Raw genomic sequence first — 19,894 nt, 5'->3', positions numbered from 1 at the left:
TGGTTTGTTCTGGTTTGTTCTGGTTTGTTCTGGTTTATTCTGGTTTGTTCTAGTTTGTTCTGGTTTGTTCTGGTTTGTTCTGGTTTGTCTGGTTTGTCTGGTTTGTTCTGGTTTATTCTGGTTTGTTCTGGTTTGTTCTGGTTTGTCTGGTTTGTCTGGTTTGTTCTGGTTTATTCTGGTTTGTTCTGGTTTGTCTGGTTTGTTCTGGTTTGTCTGGTTTGTCTGGTTTGTTCTGGTTTGCTTGAACCTGCTTCTCTTCCTGCCTTTAGTTTACTCTGAATATAAGAATAAAGAGGCTCCCACAATAAAAAGAAAGAAGATTTCAGTTGAGAGGTATTTTACACTTCTTATTGATTTGATTCATATACATAAAAAAGAAAATGTTTAATGCAGCTAATTTGACTCCCAGAGATATAAAACAACTTAAATATATTTAAGATATTAAAGAAAAGCAACAAATCACATTTGAGACGTTTAGTTCACATAAAGTTGTAAAATGTTTCTGTTGGTCTCCTAAAACATTAAATTGATTGTTTCAGCACTAAATCATCTCCAATCAGACGGCCGACATCTAAAAAATATAAATAAAGGTTTTCAGATTAAAAGTACAGATGAGAAGTCCTGTGAGGCGAAGAAATCAAACGTCATTTAAATGTAATTAAAAGAGTTCTGAGTATTGCTGACACACAGATGAACTCTGTAATATTATAAATATATTATAGAATCAGCGAGCTGCTGATTAGCTGCTAGGCGGCTAATTAGCAATTAGTCCACTGACAAGGCCGGACCCCCTAGTCCTGGTCCGGGTAGCGGATGAACCCATGCAGGTCTGACTTGGAGACCCCGTCTGTGAGTCTCCTGGACTCCCCCCCCCCCTCCAGATGGAACTCCCCGTGAGCCAAGAGGCGACGTTGTGAGCTGGTAATGCGTTTTAACGTGACATCATCCCGAGAGATGTTAGCTCATCTCAGGGGACCCCCCACGCCCCCCCACCCCCAAACCTCCATCCTGGTGCCGGTGTGAATGGCTCCTCTGTGAGCCGGGCCAAGGATCTGCCAGCCCCTCTTTGTTTTTTTAAAGCGCCCTAATGCAGCGTGGTCGGGCCACAAAGCCGGTGTGGTAATTGGCCCAGTATAAAGACACTCCCAGTATAAACACTCCCAGTATAAAGACACTCCCTTACTGGCCCTCGGGGCCACAAACAGAGAGTCCCCGCCCCCCTCCTCCAGGCCGCCCCCTTGACCCCCCACTATATATATAAACTATATTTTACAGGAAGTGGTGATGCTGCCGATGAACCAAAAGGTCATTGATAACATAGGGTTATTGATAACATAGGGTTATTGGTAACATAGGGTTATTGGTAACATAGGGTCATTGATAACATAGGGTTATTGATAACATAGGGTTATTGGTAACATAGGGTTATTGGGTTATTGGTAACATAGGGTTATTGGGTTATTGGTAACATAGGGTTATTGGTAACATAGGGTTATTGATAACATAGGGTTATTGGTAACATAGGGTTATTGGTAACATAGGGTTATTGATAACATAGGGTTATCGGTAACATAGGGTTATTGGTAACATAGGGTTATCGGTAACATAGGGTTATTGATAACATAGGGTTATTGGTAACATAGGGTTATCGGGTTATTGGTAACATAGGGTTATTGGTAACATAGGGTTATTGGTAACATAGGGTTATCTGTAACATAGGGTTATTGGTAACATAGGGTTATCGGTAACATAGGGTTATCGGGTTATTGGTAACATAGGGTTATTGGTAACATAGGGTTATCGGTAACATAGGGTTATCGGGTTATAGGTAACATAGGGTTATCGGGTTATTGGTAACATAGGGTTATCGGTAACATAGGGTTATTGGTAACATAGGGTTATTGGTAACATAGGGTTATTGGTAACATAGGGTTATCGGGTTATTGGTAACATAGGGTTATCGGTAACATAGGGTTATCGGGTTATTGGTAACATAGGGTTATCGGTAACATAGGGTTATCGGGTTATTGGTAACATAGGGTTATCGGTAACATAGGGTTATCGGTAACATAGGGTTATTGGTAACATAGGGTTATAGGGTTATTGGTAACATAGGGTTATTGGTAACATAGGGTTATTGGTAACATAGGGTTATCGGGTTATTGGTAACATAGGGTTATTGGTAACATAGGGTTATCGGTAACATAGGGTTATTGATAACATAGGGTTATTGGTAACATAGGGTTATCGGTTTATTGGTAACATAGGGTTATTGATAACATAGGGTTATTGGTAACATAGGGTTATTGGTAACATAGGGTTATCGGGTTATTGGTAAAATAGGGTTATCGGTAACATAGGGTTATCGGGTTATTGGTAACATAGGGTTATTGGTAATGGTAACATAGGGTTATTGGTAACATAGGGTTATCGGGTTATTGGTAACATAGGGTTATTGGTAACATAGGGTTATCGGGTTATTGGTAACATAGGGTTATTGGTAACATAGGGTTCTTGGTAACATGGGGTTATTGATAACATAGGGTTATTGGTAACATAGGGTTATTGATAACATAGGGTTCTTGGTAACATGGGTTATCGGTAACATAGGGTTATCGGGTTATTGGTAACATAGGGTTATTGGTAATGGTAACATAGGGTTATTGGTAACATAGGGTTATTGATAACATAGGGTTCTTGGTAACATGGGTTATCGGTAACATAGGGTTATCGGGTTATTGGTAACATAGGGTTATTGGTAACATAGGGTTATTGGTAACATAGGGTTATCGGGTTATTGGTAACATAGGGTTATTGGTAACATAGGGTTCTTGGTAACATAGGGTTATTGGTAACATAGGGTTCTTGGTAACATGGGTTATCGGTAACATAGGGTTATCGGGTTATTGGTAACATAGGGTTATTGGTAATGGTAACATAGGGTTATTGGTAACATAGGGTTATTGATAACATAGGGTTATCGGTAACATAGGGTTATCGGGTTATTGGTAACATAGGGTTATTGGTAATGGTAACATAGGGTTATTGGTAACATAGGGTTATTGGTAACATAGGGTTATTGGTAATGGTAACATAGGGTTATTGGTAACATAGGGTTATCGGTAACATAGGGTTATTGATAACATAGGGTTATTGGTAACATAGGGTTATTGGTAACATAGGGTTATTGATAACATAGGGTTATTGGTAACATAGGGTTATAGGGTTATTGGTAACATAGGGTTATTGATAACATAGGGTTATTGATAACATAGGGTTATTGGTAACATAGGGTTATTGGTAACATAGGGTTATTGGTAACATAGGGTTATTGATAACATAGGGTTATTGGTAACATAGGGTTATTGGTAATGGTAACATAGGGTTATTGGTAACATAGGGTTATTGGTAACATAGGGTTATTGGTAATGGTAACATAGGGTTATTGGTAACATAGGGTTATTGGTAACATAGGGTTATTGGTAACATAGGGTTATTGGTAATGGTAACATAGGGTTATTGGTAACATAGGGTTATTGGTAACATAGGGTTATTGGTAACATAGGGTTATTGATAACATAGGGTTATTGGTAACATAGGGTTATTGATAACATAGGGTTATTGATAACATAGGGTTATTGATAACATAGGGTTATTGATAAACTTAGGGTTATTGATAACATAGGGTTATTGATAACATAGGGTTATTGATAACATAGGGTTCTTCTGGGTCCACGAGAACCTTCTGGGTCCACGAGGTGATCAATAACAGCAGAAAACTACAAAGCAGAAAGTTCTCAAAGAATAACAAGAAGAGTTTCAGAAACGTGGACCAGCATGAGGGGGGGGGGGGGGGGGGGGGGGGGGTCCTTTAAAACTGATTCTGGATGGGGGGGGGGGGGGTCCTTTCAAACTGATTCTGGATGGGGGGGGTCTTTCATGAGGAGTTCTGGCGGTCTCGTAAACAAACCGGCTTTGAGACTTCATGCAGTTTGGACCCCCAGAGGTCAACAGGGGTCAAGCCCATTGAAGCCAGAATATTATAGATTATATATATTATATTATATATAATATTCTGTCTTCAATGGGCTTATTATATAATATAAATAAAAAGACTGAACACAAAGAAAACATCCAGTGAAGTGAGAGACCCATAATATGTGATGTCATTGACTACAAGTGAGGTGGAAGAATTATCATAAACACACACACACTAGCCCCGCCCCTAAAGCATCCCCTGCTTTATGGTCTGTTTGACTCTAAATGACCATAATTTACTAAATGAACATCATTCTGTATTGAAGAAGACTTGAAACTATACATAATGTAGTTATGACATCAAAGTTCATGACGATCTGTGAGTTCAGATATCCAGCGGAGAAAAGTAATTCATCTAATTCAGCTCCAGTTACTGAATGAGAGTTTAATGAAGACTTAGCGGGAAGTGAAGAGGCTTACAAACAGCAGGAGTTACCAACACACACACACACACACACACACACTCACACACACACACACACACACACTCACACACACACACACACACACTCACGCACACACACACACACACATACACACACACACACACACACAGTCACACACACACACGCTCACACACACACTCACGCACACACACACACACACATACACACACACACACACAGTCACACACACACACACACACTCACGCACACACACACACACACACATACACACACACACACACAGTCACACACACACACGCTCACACACACACTCACGCACACACACACACACACATACACACACACACACACACAGTCACACACACACACACTCACACACACACACACACACACACACACACTCACGCACACACACACACACACACATACACACACACACACACAGTCACACACACACACGCTCACACACACACACACACTCACGCACACACACACACACACACGCACACACACACACGCTCACGCACACACACACACACACACGCACACACACACACACTCACACTCACGCACTCACACACACTCACTCTCTCACACACACACACACTCACACACACACACACACACACACTCTCTCTTGTTGTCTATGGCTGCCTTCTGACTGAAGAATACAGTTTGCTTCTACTGAACAAGAACACGCTCACGGTGGTTCCACTGACACCAGTTAGGACGCTCTCTTTGTTTTCTAGTAGTTGGTTTGGAGCGTCGAGTTCGCCATCTTGCTTTTACTCAACTAGGAACAGGAAGTGACCACATACTGACTGAGGAGGAGGGACGTAGAGACGCCGTATACGTCTCTGGTGTCGACCTGTCAATCACCTTGTAGCCCCGCCCTAAAGCATCACCTGCTTTATGGTCTGTTTGACTAGAGATTGAGAACATAAACTCATGTTTACAATGTTTACAGAGGGAGCAAGGAAGAATTATCCCTAAAAAAAAGATCCATTCCTCCATTGATTCACACCAACATATGAATGCACACAAAAGTGTTCCTCCATCATCAAAAATCAAAACATTCTGACAGAGGGAGTTATTAATGTTTTTTTTCTGATGCGGCTGAATCTTTTGTTTACATCAATAACGTCTGTCAACACAACCGGCTGAAATGCTGCTTCCTATTTCCCTTTAGAAATAAACAAAATGCAGATTGTGTGTCAACAGACTTCACATTTCTGTGGCCAGAGTTACAGAGTGGATGAAAACATGCTCAGCAATATAACACTGTGATTATTTATGGTCTCAAATTCAGAGGAAAAACAGTGAATGTCCACAGAGTGAGAGCGAGGACGAGCCCGACGGATAAACCATGCACACACACGGCTTCTCAATGAACACCTAACCCATGTCCGTCACTTCTCTGAGCAGCAAGTTGTACCATCGACGCTGTGAAATGATACAAAATAAAAAAGCCATCTTTTAATTGTACATGACAAACAATGCGATGCAGAGCAGAAATGCTGGTGGATGTTACAGATGTTACAGATGTTACAGAGGTTACTAATGATACGGATGTTACGGAGGTTACTAATGATACAGATGTTACAGAGGTTACTAATGATACAGATGTTACTAATGATACAGATGTTACGGAGGTTACTAATGATACGGATGTTACAGAGGTTACTAATGATACAGATGTTACAGAGGTTACTAATGATACAGATGTTACAGAGGTTACTAATGATACGGATGTTACAGAGGTTACTAATGATACAGATGTTACAGAGGTTACTAATGATACAGATGTTACAGAGGTTACTAATGATACAGATGTTACAGAGGTTACTAATGTTACAGAGGTTACTAATGATACGGATGTTACAGAGGTTACTAATGATACAGATGTTACAGAGGTTACTAATGATACGGATGTTACAGAGGTTACTAATGATACAGATGTTACTAATGATACAGATGTTACAGAGGTTACTAATGATACGGATGTTAGAGGTTACTAATGATACAGATGTTACTAATGATACAGATGTTACAGAGGTTACTAATGTTACAGAGGTTACAGAGGTTACTAATGATATAGATGTTACAGAGGTTACTAATGATACAGATGTTACAGAGGTTACTAATGATACAGATGTTACAGAGGTTACTAATGATACAGATGTTACAGAGGTTACTAATGATACAGATGTTACAGAGGTTACTAATGATACAGATGTTACAGAGGTTACTAATGATACAGATGTTACAGAGGTTACTAATGATACAGATGTTACAGAGGTTACTAATGATACGGATGTTAGAGGTTACTAATGATACAGATGTTACAGAGGTTACTAATGATACGGATGTTAGAGGTTACTAATGATACAGATGTTACAGAGGTTACTAATGATATAGATGTTACAGAGGTTACTAATGATACAGATGTTACAGAGGTTACTAATGATACGGATGTTACTAATGATACAGATGTTACAGAGGTTACTAATGATACAGATGTTACAGAGGTTACTAATGATACAGATGTTACTAATGATACAGATGTTAAAGAGGTTACTAATGATACAGATGTTACAGAGGTTACTAATGATATAGATGTTACAGAGGTTACTAATGATACAGATGTTACGGAGGTTACTAATGATACAGATGTTACAGAGGTTACTAATGATACAGATGTTACAGAGGTTACTAATGATACGGATGTTACAGAGGTTACTAATGATACAGATGTTACAGAGGTTACTAATGATACAGATGTTACGGAGGTTACTAATGATATAGATGTTACGGAGGTTACTAATGATATAGATGTTACGGAGGTTACTAATGATACAGATGTTACGGAGGTTACTAATGATACAGATGTTACAGAGGTTACTAATGATATAGATGTTACAGAGGTTACTAATGATACAGATGTTACAGAGGTTACTAATGATACAGATGTTACAGAGGTTACTAATGATATAGATGTTACGGAGGTTACTAATGATACAGATGTTACAGAGGTTACTAATGATACAGATGTTACAGAGGTTACTAATGATACGGATGTTACTAATGATACAGATGTTACAGAGGTTACTAATGATACAGATGTTATGGATGTTATGGAGGTTTCTAATGATACAGATATTACGGCTGTTCCAGAGGTTACAGAGGTTACACGGTTGTTACTGAGGTTACTAATGTTACAGACGTTATGGATGTTACGAGTGCTACGGAGGTTACGGATGTTACCGTTGTTACGGATGTTAAGAATGTTACGGCTGTTACATATATATACATATATATGAATATACATATATATATGTATATTCATATATATACATATATATGAATATACATATATATATACATATATATATATGTATATATACATATATATGAATATACATATATATGTATATATATATATAGACATATATATATATACATATATATGAATATACATATATATGTATATATACATATATTTATATATAGACATATATATATACATATATATGTATATACATATATGAATATACATATATATATGTATATATATGAATATACATATATGTATATATATATGAATATACATATATATATGTATACACATATTTATACATACAGTATATATGTGTATATATATATATGAATATACATATATATATATATATACACATATATACTGTGTGTATATATATACATATATATGTATTGTTGCAGAAGTGTTCCCAGCCTTCATTCCCTGTCCTCGAGTCTCACGTGTTTCCGTGTGAATGCCCACGGAGCTCAAGAAGGTCTCCGTCGTAATTAAGTGGCGGCTCCATTAAAAGAAGCCCGCGGCTCTAAAGCATCAGCGCTAACGTTAGCGCTAACGCTACAAGCTGGACGGCTGAGCGGTCGGCTCACGGGAACCACTGAGAGCTAACGACGCTATTTAAATGCAGCGGCTCTCAGAGATGTGACGGCCTGCGCTGGCTTGAGTACCGGCGGTTTGATGCCGGACAAGGTTCACTGGAGCTGTTGGTGAAGCTAAATGAGAAAGAATCCCTCGTTTGGAGCGATGATTCCAAATGTGGATTTTATTCACTTGATCAATAGTTGTTTTTTAATAATGCTGAAGGAATTATTCTCTGGATCAAGCTTTCAGCAGATTATTCTTAAGACTAAACATGAACGTCTCACACATCTGAACAAAAACACATTCACAGATGACTGTTCTCCTCCTGTTCTCCTATTTACGGTTCCTCAGTCAGGAGGTCCTGGTCCTGGTCATGTCTCACTTTCTGGGTCTCCTCGATACAAACGAGCCAATGACGTTAATTCTACCCGGATTTTAACAAAAAAGTCTAAATGTCTGCTGTGAAAAGGGTCCTTCTGCTTCCTCACTCATGTTTCAGTGTGAGCTGCGTCTCATCTCGTCAACGAGGCGTTCAGGGGTAAACGGGAACCTGTAAGCTTGTGGTTCCAACATGGATGTTTTGAGTGTGGACAGGCGGGACATAAGCGCTTTGCGTACCCGCAAAAGCAGCAGAAGAGCGCGGAGAAGCTCGCTGTGGACGCGGGTATTACGGAGGCTTGCGCCGTGGACGCGGCGCTCCTCGGGCGCGGCTGGCCCCGTTGGTGGGGGCGCGGCGCTCCTCGTGGCTGGTCCCCCCCCCTCTGCTCATCGCCCCGGTGGTGGGGCACTGGCAGGAGGGAGGAAATCAGCTGCTGACTTTCACAACCCCTCACCTGGACAGTTTTCAGGCAGCGGGGAAAAAGGCAATTTACGAAATCTGCGTAAAAGTTGTGAACCTGCGCTCTCTGGCGGGGTTGAAGGAGTCGAGTTGGACCGAGTCCTTTGGCCCAGGTTTTTCCCCGAGGGGCAAAATGCCCGTTGAGAAGCGGACAGCAGACCTCCAATGGAGGGTTGTACACGGGGCAGTAGCCACAAATAGATACCGGGCACACCTGGACCCTCTCATTGGGGAGGAATGCTGTTTCTGACCCTGGAGCACTTGTTTGCTCGGTGTCCTCGGCTCTCAGTACCGTTTGAACTTTTGAAAGTGTGGTTTCAGGGGCTTGGAGAGAGTTTTTCTTTGTATTTATTCATTTTCGGGCCAAAATATTCCGCAAAAAAGAAGGCTGTCCACACGCTGGTGAACTTTTTGTCCGGTTCTGCCAAGCTAGCCATCTGGCTGACGCGTAAGAATCGGGCCGGGGGTTCTGGTTGTGAGGACCCGGTGCAAGTCATGAAGGGACTGTTGAAAGCTCGACTCAGGCTGGAACACGCTTATTACACGGCAATGGACAACATACAGACTTTCAGGGGTAGATGGACTACGGGGAGCATTGTATGCTCAGTGGGTGATGGTGGAGAGCTGGTGCTGAACTATTGATTGTCCTTGTTCTGTGGTTTGTTTGTTTGTTTGTTTGATTATTATTTGTTTGTCTTTCAAGTGATGTTTTAGAGTGGTTTCTGTTTTCACTGCAATAGTGGAATAAAAGCCAAAGGACTCCTGCTTCCAGAGAGAAGTCTCCTTGATCTCGTCCCCGTGGGTTCAGGCGCCATCGAGGGAAGGAGTGACAGGAAGAGAGGAGGCGAGTGGGCGAGGAGGAGGAGGAGGAAACAAGAGGAAGAACTCACCTTTGGGGAGCAAGAAGTGTCCCAGGACTCAATACGTGTGTTTCAGCACTTCTAGAGGGCCCTGCTGGGCCCACCTCTAGACCTCTTGGGGCTCACTCCTCCTACAGTATTTATGGGTAAGTCATTCCTTACTTTCTAAAACACGCATACAGTCTTTTATCAAATATACTTCTGTGTAGTTCATTAATCCGTTCATCAAAACAACGTTAGGCCATCAAGTCCCTCCAGAACCAGGACCGGTAACCTGGTCCAGACCTAGTCTCAGGCTCCCCAACAGGTTTCAGAACCGGGCTGCAGGATTTGCCCCCAATGAGCCACGAGCTGTTTCCAGGGATCTCCATGTTTCATAATCATAGACCTGCACCATCATAAACCGCGTGTGTGCGTGCGCGTGTGTGTGTGTGTGTGTGTGTGCGTGTGTGTGCGTTTGTGCGTGTGTGTGTGTGCGCGTTTGTGCGTGTGTGTGTGTGCGCGTTTGTGCATGTGTGTGTGTGCGCGTTTGTGCATGTGTGTGTGTGCGCGTTTGTGCATGTGTGTGTGTGCGCGTGTGTGTGCGCGTTTGTGCGTGTGTGTGTGCACGTTTGTGCGTGTGCGCGTGTGTGTGCGTGTGCACGTTTGTGCGCGCGTGTGTGTGCGTGTGTGCGCGCGTGTGCGCTTGTGAGTGCGTGTGTGTGCGCGCGTGTGAGTGCGTGTGTGTGTGCGCGTGTGCGCGTGTGTGTTCGTGTGTGCGTGCATGTGCGTGTGTGCGTGTTTGCGTGTGTGTGCGTGTTTGCGTGTGTGCGCGTGTGCGTGCATGTGCGTGTTTGCGTGTGTGTGCGTGTGTGTGTGTGTGTGTGTGTGTGTGTGTGGTGTGCGTGGTGTGCGTGGTGACAAGGTAATGTTACCTCCTGGAGTGGATGAATGCACAAAGGAGCTTCTGAGGAGCTCCTCCATCACACTGGAACCACATAGTGTCAGACGGGAAGAAGAAGAAGAACTATTGGAGACCCCAGAGTGTAAAGAACTTAACTCTAAACTTCTTAACCTTATTTCCTGTGAATAAGAAGTGGGCGTGGTCACTGTGATGTCACCCACTGGGTAGTCGACACCTTTTGAAGCCTTGAGCTTGGTGGTTTATAGCCGTCGTCATCTTGGTTACTTTGCTACGTGCTAACACAAGTACAACATCCCATTGTGACAACAACCTGTCAATCACCTTGTTGCCCCGCCCCAGCTTTACCACATGAAGCATAGACTTCTATACAACCAGAGGAGTCGCCCCCTGGTGGTCAGTAGAGAGAATGCAGCTTTACCACATGAAGCATAGACTTCTATACAACCAGAGGAGTCGCCCACTGGTGGTCAGAAGAGAGAATGCAGCTTTACCACATGAAGCATAGACTTCTATACAACCAGAGGAGTCGCCCCCTGGTGGTCAGGAGAGAGAATGCAGCTTTACCACATGAAGCATAGACTTCTATACAACCAGAGGAGTCGCCCACTGGTGGTCAGAAGAGAGAATGCAGCTTTACCACATGAAGCATAGACTTCTATACAACCAGAGGAGTCGCCCCCTGGTGGTCAGTAGAGAGAATGCAGCTTTACCACATGAAGCATAGACTTCTATACAACCAGAGGAGTCGCCCCCTGGTGGTCAGGAGAGAGAATGCAGCTTTAACACAAAGTTCATAATAAATCAACTTGGTAACTTTCGGTTCATATGAAAGTACAACGGTACACATTGCTGTTAATTTGAATAGGAATGTCCGTTACTTCATTTCTATGGCTCCCTCACACACACACACACACACACACACACACACACACACACACACACACACACACACACACTATAGCAACAGAGGCTCCTTTCAGCCTCCGTGGAGTAAAAAGGGGCAAGAGAAGGGAAAAGTGCGGTGAAGTGCGAAACCCCCCAGCAGAAACCAGGACCCTCAAAAGGAGCTCTAATGCACCTTCAGACCAGGAGGGGGGGGGGGGGGGGCCATGAAAGGGGATCAGGTCCAATGGCAAAGCTTTGAGACCGCTTCTATAGAGAAAGAGTGTGTCCAATATGAAGGGAGTATACGGTGTGTGTGCGTGTGTGTGTGTCTTCACCGCCTCACTTCCTTATTAACAGGCCCCGCCTCCCCACGCCCCTCCACCTGTTTGATGTTTTAGAATAAGAGGGGGGGGGGGGGGGGGGGGGGGGGGGGCATTGATTCTGGGGGACACAACCAGGTGAATCTCATTTCCTTCCCGTCTTAATCCAACGTTTCAATTTACTCCGGCTTTCATCCCTCGGGAGAGAAAAATAAATAGATTTTCTTTGGTGTGATAAATAATTCACACAATTGTGATTAAACTTTGTCTCCTTGTGCCAGTGAGGCGCCGGCACCCCGGGGGCTCGATGCCGGTGACGAACGGGGCCCCGGGAGGCCACCGTCTCCGTTTCTGCCAGGACATTAATCACTGTCACACACTCCTTCTCCCTGGTCTGGAGCTAAGAGGTCTGGAGCTAAGAGGTCTGGAGCTGCAGGTCTGGAGCTAAGAGGTCTGGAGCTAAGAGGTCTGGAGCTGCAGGTCTGGAGCTGGAGGTCTGGAGCTAAGAGGTCTGGAGCTGCAGGTCTGGAGCTGGAGGTCTGGAGCTAAGAGGTCTGGAGCTGCAGGTCTGGAGCTGGAGGTCTGGAGCTGGAGGTCTGGAGCTAAGAGGTCTGGAGCTGCAGGTCTGGAGCTGGAGGTCTGGAGCTAAGAGGTCTGGAGCTGGAGGTCTGGAGCTGGAGGTCTGGAGCTAAGAGGTCTGGAGCTGGAGGTCTGGAGCTGGAGGTCTGGAGCTAAGAGGTCTGAAGCTGCAGGTCTGGAGCTGGACGTCTGGAGCTAAGAGGTCTAGAACTAAGAAATGCTGATTACAGCAGCTCGTTAGACCAAGAGATTTCTGGCAAGAGCCAAACTAAAAGGTCAAAAGACGGATGGAATGATTCCTCCTGAGCGTCTGGCAGGTGGAGCAGGTGGAGCAGGTGGAGCAGGTGGAGCAGCTCCTTGCTACAGTAGGATTCAAACTGAGAAGAGCACCGACATCATGAGTCATCGCATTCAACTGGTCACTGACAACGTCCTCAGAAACTTTTCAAAAGCTCAGAACAACGTAAACGTGCTCAATGTGCTAAACGTGCTAAATGTGCTCAACGTGCTAAACGTGCTAAATGTGCTAAACGTGCTAAATGTGCTCAACGTGCTAAACGTGCTAAATGTGCTAAACGTGCTAAATGTGCTCAACGTGCTAAACGTGCTAAATGTGCTAAACGTGCTAAATGTGCTCAACGTGCTAAACGTGCTAAATGTGCTAAACGTGCTAAATGTGCTCAACGTGCTAAACGTGCTAAATGTGCTCAACGTGCTAAACGTGGAGTCAGTCCTCCACGTTGCAGGTGGAGTCAGTCCTCCACATTGCAGGTGGGGTCAGTCCTCCACATTGCAGGTGGAGTCAGTCCTCCACGTTGCAGGTGGAGTCAGTCCTCCACATTGCAGGTGGGGTCAGTCCTCCACATTGCAGGTGGAGTCAGTCCTCCACATTGCAGGTGGAGTCAGTCCTCCACATTGCAGGTGGGGTCAGTCCTCCACATTGCAGGTGGAGTCAGTCCTCCACGTTGCAGGTGGAGTCAGTCCTCCACATTGCAGGTGGAGTCAGTCCTCCACATTGCAGGTGGAGTCAGTCCTCCACATTGCAGGTGGGGTCAGTCCTCCACATTGCAGGTGGAGTCAGTCCTCCACGTTGCAGGTGGAGTCAGTCCTCCACATTGCAGGTGGAGTCAGTCCTCCACATTGCAGGTGGAGTCAGTCCTCCACGTTGCAGGTGGAGTCAGTCCTCCACATTGCAGGTGGGGTCAGTCCTCCACATTGCAGGTGGAGTCAGTCCTCCACGTTGCAGGTGGAGTCAGTCCTCCACATTGCAGGTGGGGTCAGTCCTCCACATTGCAGGTGGAGTCAGTCCTCCACATTGCAGGTGGAGTCAGTCCTCCACATTGCAGGTGGGGTCAGTCCTCCACATTGCAGGTGGAGTCAGTCCTCCACGTTGCAGGTGGAGTCAGTCCTCCACATTGCAGGTGGAGTCAGTCCTCCACATTGCAGGTGGGGTCAGTCCTCCACGTTGCAGGTGGAGTCAGTCCTCCACATTGCAGGTGGAGTCAGTCCTCCACATTGCAGGTGGAGTCAGTCCTCCACATTGCAGGTGGGGTCAGTCCTCCACATTGCAGGTGGGGTCAGTCCTCCACATTGCAGGTGGAGTCAGTCCTCCACATTGCAGGTGGAGTCAGTCCTCCACATTGCAGGAGCATCCACAACATCTGACACGGCTCTCTTCATCTTTAGTGCTGTGGAGTCATTAGCCTCATACTGACATGTGGTGGTCCAATTACAGGAGCCCTCCGGGGACCGGGGCTTGTGGGTAAAAACAGGGAGAGCAGCTGCCTGCTCTCGCTAACTGCTGATTTCCTATTACTGAATATATCGAAACACACACACACACACACACACACACACACACACACACACACACACACAAACACACACACACACACACACACACACACACACACACACACACACACAGTGACAAACAGGCCCTACGGAGCCGGGTGGGACCACAGAGTGGGACTGGAACCAAACCAGAAGAAGAGTTGATATAGAATTATTATTTATGTGTATAATAAGCAGCAGCGTGTCTTAATCCACGCCCACAGAGCTCTCACCCCACAGAGCTCTCACTCCACAGAGCTCTCACTCCACAGAGCTCTCACTCCACAGAGCTCTCACTCCACAGAGCTCTCGCCCCACAGAGCTCTCGCTCCACAGAGCTCTCACTCCACAGAGCTCCACAGAGCTCTCGCTCCACAGAGCTCTCGCTCCACAGAGCTCTCACTCCACAGAGCTCTCACTCCACAGAGCTCCACAGAGCTCTCGCTCCACAGAGCTCTCGCTCCACAGAGCTCTCACTCCACAGAGCTCTCGCTCCACAGAGCTCTCACTCCACAGAGCTCTCACTCCACAGAGCTCCACAGAGCTCTCGCTCCACAGAGCTCTCACTCCACAGAGCTCCACAGAGCTCTCGCTCCACAGAGCTCTCACTCCACAGAGCTCTCACTCCACAGAGCTCTCACTCCACAGAGCTCCACAGAGCTCTCACCTCACAGAGCTCTCACTCCACAGAGCTCTCACCCCACAGAGCTCTCACTCCACAGAGCTCTCACTCCACAGAGCTCCACAGAGCTCTCACCTCACAGAGCTCTCACTCCACAGAGCTCTCACCCCAGAGAGCTCTCACTCCACAGAGCTCCACAGAGCTCTCACTCCACAGAGCTCTCACTCCACAGAGCTCTCACCCCACAGAGCTCTCACTCCACAGAGCTCTCACCCCACAGAGCTCTCACTCCACAAAGCTCTCACTCCACAGAGCTCTCACCCCACAGAGCTCTCACTCCACAAAGCTCTCACTCCACAGAGCTCTCACTCCACAAAGCTCTCACTCCACAGAGCTCTCACCCCGTGACTCATTTGGAAGAGCTTGAACCTCTTTAGAGGAGCAGCGGGGAACCCGCCTCACTTCTTCAGATGCTCAGCATGAAACACCTGAAGGCCAGAGGAGGGTTCACAGGTGTGTGTGCCTTCAAAACACACATGAGCAGCATGGACGGGTTACTGAGCAGGTCGTGGGCTCCGACCCGGGGCCCTGACCTTCAACTGTCACTCAACGAGACGGAACTGGACCGAATAATAACTACAAACAGAGCAAAACAAGCAAATAAAACTGAAAAGACACAAAAGAACTACAACAAAGGCAAAATGACCAAATCAAAACCAAATGACAGAAACAGAACTGACATGTCTGTGTCTGCTGTTCAGGGAAAGTTAATTATTAATTATTAATAACGTTTGTTGTGACGTTCACACAGAAACTGTAAAGGAACAAAAGCACAAAGAGAGACAAGAGACGGGTTATTGAGCCATAATCTTTATGAGTGTAACTAAGTAGTAACCTTTTATTATTAGAGTACTACAACCTACTTCCTGTTTCATGCCCGGTGGACGTGAGCAGTCATGTGACTTTTATTTTAGAACAAGTGGTTTTAAAGCGGGAACAGAGTTCATTCAGAACCACAATGGAGTCTCTTTGAGGGAGACCGCTTCAGACCTGCAACACCAGCTGGACCTGAGCCGGCGGGTCGGGGGGGCTGAAGCACCGGAGCGGGGACCACGTTCCCACCAACGCCCCAGACCTTGAATGAGCTCCCTTCCCTAAAGCTTCTAGGGGTTCCAGTCATGCGTCCAGACCCTCAATGGGGCACTGCCCCCCCAACCACCAGACCCCACAAAGGCCAAATCCACTGTGGGAGCCCTCGCTCCTCCTCCTGCGCCTCCCTTTATTCTCAGGGGGAGAAAAGGCGCATGCCTTCACGTCCGCTCGGCACGCACACAAAAGAGGAAAATCACATTGCTCAGACATGCACGCATGCGCACGAGGAGGTATGAGCGCATGCATTCATACACACACTCTGCTGGTCTGAGACCAGCTGGACAACAATCAGGAGGTATGAGCGCATGCATTCATACACACTCTGCTGGTCTGAGACCAGCTGGACAACAATCAGGAGGTATGAGCGCATGCATTCATACACTCTCTGCTGGTCTGAGACCAGCTGGACAACAATCAGGAGGTATGAGCGCATGCATTCATACACACTCTGCTGGTCTGAGACCAGCTGGACAACAATCAGGAGGTATGAGCGCATGCATTCATACACACTCTGCTGGTCTGAGACCAGCTGGACAACAATCAGGAGGTATGAGATGCTGAACGGTGTAAAAACATTTATATCATCAAGATGCTGGAAGTTGGACTATGTGCAGAAACCATATTTTCATTATTGATTCATCGGAGGAACGTTCAGCATTTGGAATCTCTCGAGCTTCCAGAGACATTTTCATCTCAACATGAAGTAAATAAAAGAGGAAAGAGGAGCGCTTCCCCTTTAAGAGGAAACAACCAGTGTTGCACGTCGGTGCATCATAAAGGCCCTCAGTGATAACCCATAAATCCATTTCAGGTTGCAACTAATGATTATTTTGCATGTCGATTAAGCTGCTGTTTGTTTCCCCAATCCCAGGAGGCCGTCCTCAAACGTCTCGTCCACAACTCAAGATATTCACATGTAAGACGCTGGACTCAGTTTTCAGAAGCACATTAAGAAGCATAAGGCTTGACAGACAGCTCTCTTCTGTGAAGGTACAGTAGTAAACAAGACGGGGTGATAACGGTCCGGGGACAAGCGCATTAATTATGGAGGTGCCGCGTGGGGTTTCACAGGAGAGCAGGTTGAGTGTCGAGGCGGAGAGCCGGGTTACAGACACACGGCGAGCGAAGGCCGCCCGAGAGCTCTCTGAAACAATGAGCGGGGGGAGGGACCAGACAGACATGAGGAATTATTCATCTACACCCACTGGCCAAGACCAAACCAGCTCCGTCCTGAACAATAAACCAGTTAAACCTCAACCCGGCGTCGCAGAGCGTGGACGTGAGACGCCATCGGTCTTGAGTTCTGGGTGCAAAGAGCACGGAGAATACGGAGGTAAGTCACGCTGCGATTCCAAATATGATCGTTGTATTTACATAACAGACAGCGACGAGGCTGCAGCCGTCTGAATATAGAGAGCCACTTTAAGAGAGCGCCGCTCTGCCCTCCTTCAAACGCTGAGGAAAACACTGCACAAAGATAATGAGAAAGCAATAACTAAACTACTAACTAAACGACTACAAAGAGACACAAAACAACCACAAAGAGACACTAAACGACTACAAAGAGACACAAAACAACCACAAAGAGACACTAAACGACTACAAAGAGACACAAAACAACCACAAAGAGACACTAAACGACTACAAAGAGACACAAAACAACCACAAAGAGACACTAAACGACTACAAAGAGACACAAAACAACCACAAAGAGACACTAAACGACTACAAAGAGACACTAAACGACTACAAAGAGACACAAAACAACCACAAAGAGACACTAAACGACTACAAAGAGACACAAAACAACCACAAAGATACACAAAACAACCACAAAGATATACAAAACGACTACAAAGAGACAAAGATACACAAAACAACCACAAAGATATACAAAACGACTACAAAGAGACACAAAACAACCACAAAGATAGACAAAACAACCACAAAGATATACAAAACGACTACAAAGAGACACAAAACAACCACAAAGATAGACAAAACAACCACAAAGATACACAAAACAACCACAAAGATATACAAAACGACTACAAAGAGACACAAAACAACCACAAAGATAGACAAAACAACCACAAAGATATACAAAACGACTACAAAGAGACACAAAACAACCACAAAGATAGACAAAACAACCACAAAGATATACAAAACGACTACAAAGAGACACAAAACAACCACAAAGATACACAAAACAACCACAAAGATACACAAAACAACCACAAAGATATACAAAACAACTGCAAAGAAACATAAAACCACCACAGAGAACGGTGCAGGAGCATCCCTGCTCTCCTAGAAACATGCGTCTGCTCTCTGCATGAGGACAGCTTTGTTTTGTTCCTCCTGACCTAATTACTTTGGCCACTTTGAAAGTCTGAACATCTTCACATGCCGCTGCTCTCGGAGGCGTCCTCCTGCTCTGCAAGGCGTTGTGGTTGGTGAGGCCCTGCAGAGCTGGCTTGAGAAGAAGCTGCAGAAGCTGACCGACAGACGGATGATCTCTCCTTGACCTGAAGGACTCGTGGACACATCTTCTGTTCCTGGAGAGGTGGTATCTGATGGAGGGGTCCAGTTCTCCAGGCATTAAACTTTCATATCCGTTGGTTCTCAAATGAAGCCCGAAATATGTAAATAATATATCATGAAAATGTGGAAGAAGCTGCTCCACGTCGGCCATATTAGTTCATGAAAATGAATCATTTATGTCAGATGCTGCGCAGATACACGGCCCGCTAATCAAAAAACACTTTCACACTCGGAATCTACACAAGGACATGAAGGAGAGGGGGGGGGGGGTTCAAGAGGAGGTCTCAGGACCTGTCAAGAGCCCTCATAAGTCCATCAGAGATGAAAACCTGTTCTCCATTTCAAAGGACTGACCCAGGACACCAACGCAGCGCTTCAGACCACTAAGGCCTTCATCACAAGCCTGTGGGCTCCAAGGAAACTCACGGGAGCAGATGAATATCAGCCAGAAGATGGGGAGATGTGCATGTGGATGAAAAGTTGTGCCAACTGCTTGTTTTGAATTCCAGGCTGGGAGATATGAAACAGGGCGGAGCTAAACAGGAGGAATAACATGGTATAAAGTCATAATATCATCATATAGTCAGGCAGCGGCAGATTAAAGAGAAGTGTTTTATTAAAGCTCCTGAGGTCATCCGACTGGTGTCCCTCAACCCGGAGCAGCCATTGAGATGAACAACCAGCTCTAAAAAGAAGGAAACCACGATGGTGTGAAATAGCTTTCACGTGCAAAGAGTTTGGGATTAATTCATTTTAATCCTGCGGAACAAAGCTTGTTCACAAAGTGCTCGACGTGTAATCACTTTAAGCACATTATTAATAATCATAATAATAATCACAAAGGGATTATGCATTAGGCTGGTTGTCCAACATGATGCAGCAAACTTCACCTGCCAGGTGTTCAGAGCTCCACACCGCCCTCTGTCGGCCACCGGCAGCACTGCTCTGCACAATAATCCACTTACACATTTCATAAGTGTCAGCTTCCACACA

This window comes from Cyclopterus lumpus, chromosome 21 (assembly GCF_009769545.1).
Source record: "Cyclopterus lumpus isolate fCycLum1 chromosome 21, fCycLum1.pri, whole genome shotgun sequence".
Taxonomy (NCBI): domain Eukaryota; kingdom Metazoa; phylum Chordata; class Actinopteri; order Perciformes; family Cyclopteridae; genus Cyclopterus; species Cyclopterus lumpus.
Note: the sequence above shows the minus strand (reverse complement) of the source record.